Genomic DNA, 6,111 nt, shown 5'->3' on the forward strand with positions numbered 1-6,111 from the left:
TGGTTTAATTACGCCACCTCATCATAAATTTTACTTAAACTACAAAATTTCGATTTATTTAATTTAAATAAAAAGCACACCATTAAATTAAATATTTATATATGTTTTTTAAACCCAATAAATATATCACAATTTGTAATAAAAAGAATTTAATATATTTACTTTAAAAACAATAAATTAAATGAAATATTCCTCAAAGAGTTTTCCACAAATGAAATAAACCAGCAAAAATTAAATTGGATCAAAGTTCCATAACCCAAAGCGGTATTAACTACACTATACACATACACATACTCGTTTATATATAATAATATCGTAATTTGTATATCTTATCTCGAGCATGGTATCGCGTACACTGCAAATGCTAAAGGAACAGCTCTAAAACAGCAGCAGGAGCAGTAAAAGGTCATGTAGCCTCATATGCAGTAGTGGCTCGACAACCACTTCAGGGAGTTAGTTTTGTTAACAATTATGGCGCTCATATATTGCATATGAACACACAAATACGAGTATAATGTTGTATATATAAACCATTATATTTCGTTGCCAATAAAGTACAAGTACAACATTCTACCGCCGCTGCATGCAACAACATTCAGTTTTAGTATTTCAGTTAAGTTCAATGAAATTTCGTTTAAGCCGCAACATTTTGCGATACGCAACGAGCGTTGCGGCCCATAAAATTACCACATCGTAATAATTTCGATACAATCAGCATATAAATGGGAAAAAATGTTTATTACGATTTAGGAGCCTGTAAGCGTGTGCAAGGATACAGCCAGCCAACAAAGCGCACCATAACCCAAACCCAAACCCAAACCCAAACTAAACCAAATCCAAAAGCAAAATCACCAAAAGCCATTTTAGTGCGTTCCGAGGCTAGCGTACACACGTCCATACACGTACCAACCAGCGCAAGTATGAACGCAAGTATGAATGTACATAAATAAGCGACCGCATAAAAAGTAAATGTTTTTAGATGACGAGTGCAAATTGCTGAAAGGGGCGTGTTTGTGCGAGTGGGCAATAAGCGTTAATAGACTACATTTTGTTCTGCATACATATATACATACATATAGTATGTGCTATATAGCCATATATATATGAGTATGTATCTCCATATAACGTAAGTTAAATATTTTTGTTCTAGCTGTGATTATAATCCTTTTGGTTATTAATGCGTTGATAATACACATTCCGAGTAGAATCATTATTATTCATAAATATATTGTACGGCACACTTGTAATGCCATTAACATTTACGAAATGGTCATTATGACTACGGTTAGGTTTTTCTCTCTCCCCCCTTTCGCATAATAACAACAACAAAAACGAAGGAAAAAATTAAAATAATAATTATACTAAAAGCCATAATCGTCAACGTTACACACATGACATTTAGGCAGGCATCCACTAATGTCCTTAAACAATTCCATTCATATCACTTATCCGTACATTTAATATTGTTACTTGATGATTGTTCTGCTCATAATAATAATTATGTATTGTGAAAAAATATATTGTAGGGACAAGTAAAATTAAACACACAAATAAACAATTAAATAAACAAATGGACATACTCCACACAATTGCATTTAAGTATTTTATAACAATTAATGATTGTTGATTGTTCCTGCATTGACGCATTGATGGAATTTTAATGTCACTTCAGGAATTTGTCCTTTTGTTCAGGAATTTATTTGGAATGCATTTGTTGACATTTGAATTCCGTAACATAATTTATTTAAAAATTTATTGCAATTATTATAGCTCGCCTCAGTGAAATAGTTGAGTTGTTATCAAAAATTATTTACGAATTATGAATATTACATTTTGCACACTGAACCGACTATTTTGGATGTAACAAGGACATGAATATTTATTCACTTGTGAAACAACAGTAATTATTAATTACATCACAATCGGCTTATGGGAATCGAAACAGGAAACAATAACTAATAAAATTGTAAACTTGTAAAATAATAATAACATTAATAGTTACAATAATTCCTATTTAAATATTTGTTTCAATAAACATTTCGATATATACATTTTTAGAGAAAGTATTACTAATGGTAACTTCTATACAGATATAACCTAGAATGTTTAAATAAAACAAAAATAATAAAAAATTATTTTCTAATAATTAATTATAAGAAATAATTAGAACTAACCTTAGCCCTTAACCTTAGTAGAAGCGTGTCGACTGGAATGATCAGTTTTGATATTTCTAAACCTTTTGACAAGATCTAGCATGATGGCCTGATAGTAAAAATGTCTCATCTAAATGTTCCAGACAGACTAACTAAGATCATTGACAGCTTCCTACGTGAGCTTCCTACAAAAAACAACAGCGCTCTCTCGTCAGTCCGATGTCTAAAAGCAGGGGTTCCTCAGGAACCGCCACTTTCCCCCACTCTCTACAACATTTATACATCTGATTGCTCTAATCAAAAAATACATAAAGGATAGGCCCTGAAATTATTTGCGAAAACTGGCAGATTTACCAACACTGCGTTCCTCGAGAGGTATGCAGATCTGAGGTCAATTATTGCTTAGTCTAATGAAGTGATAAACAATAATCCAGACAAGGCGTAAAGAGGGGATTTAAAAATACCACGTGTTAAGAAAAAGTAAAAGTGCTTGACAACGTACAACATTACAGCTATTTTGAATATTGTCAAATACCCATCATCAGTGTACTTAGAATTACTTCTTATATTCACTTGAAGTCTCAAGAACTTTTACCACATTGTAATAATTTCATAACTAAATATAAGAGATAATTCAAAGGCCACTGATGATGTTTATTTGACAATACTTGGGAAACTGTACCAAAAAACTCAATTAAATAAAAATAAAAAAAAATTTCGTTGTTACAATTCAGTACTATTCCAAGCCTCATTATTAAATACAATAGTTTCTATTAAGTAAAATAGTCACTAACTCCGTAAGGGTCATGTTATGTAGAGTGTCACGGGCACGTTAAAAACAAAATTGTACTTTCAAGGCAAATTAAAAAACTGTGAGAAAGAGAAAAAAACCAAATATCGGTTCAAATTCTGTCATGATAGCAAACGCTATATGTGCCTCATCACTCAGTCAAAGCCGTGTCGTGTGTATATATATATACATTTTCTTTAAAATTTCAGCAGGCAATTGCAGCCGTGGTATCTTTATACAAGATACTAAGATATTTTATACAATTCATTAAAATATTAGAAACTCATTAAAGAACTCTAGGAAATTAGAAAGTCTATAAGTGATTCATAAATTTAGGACCAATTTTTTTCAATATACAGTTATTGACTTTTTTTAATATATCAATACATAAAAATATGAACTATAATGAATAATATACTGTTCAATATTACAAATATGTAATAGTTTATAATCAAAAGTGTAAAACAAATGACCGTCCTCATATATGCTTTGCAGTATGTAAACGACAAGTGCTACTCTATTTACAAGACAGACAAATCAGTTGCTGCTTATTTTACGTTTTTCATAGAGACTTTATTAAGATACTTCAATATCTATTTAACAAAAGTGACAGATATAGGTCCTTAGGATTTTAATCGTGTTAAAATGCTACCATAAAGTATCCTATCAGAAATATTATTATATTCTCTCTACTCATTGCGAGAAATATGTTGGATACTGCATTGAAAGAATTTATAAAAATTTTAGTCCGTCTTCTGTCTGTACAGTTGATTGCACTGTCTCTTTTAATTTCATAGCAATGTTTCCCTCTCAGATAAGGAATAAGGATGAGGAGGAGGAATAACGTTAGTTCAATTAATTTATTGATTTCGCGCCAAAACAAGAGTTTATTCATAAGAGTGTCTTATGATTCTTAGATTCTGAAGAATGACTGCAGTCTTATCTCTTATGGAGCTGCGCTCTTTATACAGATAACGTTAATGTATGTGAGCTATTTTTCATCACTTTCTTCACTCTTCGCAAATGTCACGTTTTCTTTTTTTTATTAGATTTTGACTTATCGTATTCTACCTACTGTACTCATAAGACACTCTACCGTCCAGCTTTGTTTTTAAAATCGGCTTCATAGAGCTAATTGAATTCAGTATTGTTAAAATTTACTTATTTAAAAAATTTAACTGTATTAAAAAAATATTATGTATTTTATGATACAATATCGTCTTTACTCTTCAGTACATATATACATACATATCTTCCTGTCTTAAAAATCATTTCTTCACAAAAGAATGAAACATCTTCCCTTTTGGCTTGCAAGATGTGTCCACATCTGCAGTGAAACTTTATAAAAAAAAAGGAAGATTAAGCACAACAGGAAGCAACAATGTCACCGTATGTAAATAATATTTTATTAAATAACAATAATTAACAATAATTATAATTAATGACTGCTATTTTTTACACAAAAATCCAATGAAGGAATGCAACATGCGATACGGTTGAGGCCATAACCATTATAAATATTGTCATTATAATAAAAAATATAATATTAATAACAATAACAACAAAAAAAAGAAAAAAAAGTAAGTAACAAATAGCGTTAGCGGCTATTTCGGTATGAAGATAGTCCTCTATGGATCAGCATAAGCAGTGGCAGTGGTAGTAGTAGTGGCATTGGTAGTAGCTTTGGTAGTGGCAATTGTGGTTGCAGTTTCAGTTGCTGCTAACAATATTAATGTGCAACATAACAACAACAAAAACAACAACAACAAATGAAGCAACATCAACAACAAATTCAGCAACAACAAGACTTCCAGCAGCAACAATATGGTAAAAAGCTCTACGCGTCTGTTATGGCCACATTATTATGACAGTAGGCATATAGCTGAGATATTATAGCTAAAAATAGACATAGACAATTTATAATTGCAGATTCTTCGACAATTTGAAACAGAGGCTGCCAGTAAGATGCCATGGCTCTAAAGTAGCGAGACAACGGATGCCACCCAGCAATGCGCCGGTGTGCGAGTTTACACCAAAATCCGTAAATGTGCAGCGTTCATATGTGCGGTTCGCGAGAAAATACTTGCAAAAAATGTTGTACGTTGTCAAGTAGCAAATACCGCAGCCTTGGGTTGCTTTTGGCATGCTAAAGTGGACAAAGATTAAAGAAAAATTGTATGAAAAATAACAAACACCAAGAAGAAAAAAACTTAACTTGGCAATCCCAGGAGCTTCCATGATATCTCAGCTACCTCAGCTATTTATTTCTATTCAGTTTTTGTTGCTGTAGTTGTTGGTTTTTTCTTTATTGTTGGTTGTTCATGTCCGCTCGCACACGTAATCATCATTTTTCTTCGGTCACTAAGTATGCTGATATCGAAACCCGTGAAGCCGTGAAAGCTGGCGTAGACAACGAAGCATCAAAGATCAGCCACAAAAGACTTAAGAGCTTCAATTGCTGTTCAATTTGTCACAAAATAAAAAATGACCTTCGTCGCCTGTAGTTTTTTCCTATTACTGAACTGAGCTGAACTAAACTGACTAGTTGGAGCCTGGCTTGAGCTTCACAGTTTTCACAACAGCCACTTTGGGTGTCTAACACGCAATCAGCAGCTACGAAAGGTGTCTCGACTTTCTTCTTGTACTTTCTTATAAAATTTATATACTTTTTCTGCCTTTAACTTGTTTTGTTGCATAGAAGAAACTAAACTGACTTGACCGTGCAAAAAATCAAGCAGTCAGACAGGCAGGTTTGCTAGTTTTGTTGTTGGAAATGGCGGGTGGTGATTGCAGTGTTGGTAACACTGAAGCACTGAAGGCTAGAGCTGCACTGCACAATCTGCATTATGCAATGTTGGCAGTCAGTATTGCCTTGTAGTTATCGTATGCCTGTAGCTGCATTTATAAGTGCACAATGGTAGAGCAACGGCAACCGAAACTGAATATGCAATTTGTTGTGCAATTTATTAATATTCCATTAACATATAAGTCCGTCCTGGGTTCGCACTAGGCAGCAAACATGCTGAGAGCATACTTGAGAAGGCTTCTTCTTCACTACAACTAAATGTTACTAATGAAAGTTTTTTTATTCCACTGCAAGCAAACAAGTGCAGTGAAGGATGTAAGCTTAGTATATAAAACGAAGAGATTAATTTACTTTTTTAATTA

This window comes from Teleopsis dalmanni, chromosome 1 (assembly GCF_002237135.1).
Source record: "Teleopsis dalmanni isolate 2A chromosome 1, ASM223713v2, whole genome shotgun sequence".
Taxonomy (NCBI): domain Eukaryota; kingdom Metazoa; phylum Arthropoda; class Insecta; order Diptera; family Diopsidae; genus Teleopsis; species Teleopsis dalmanni.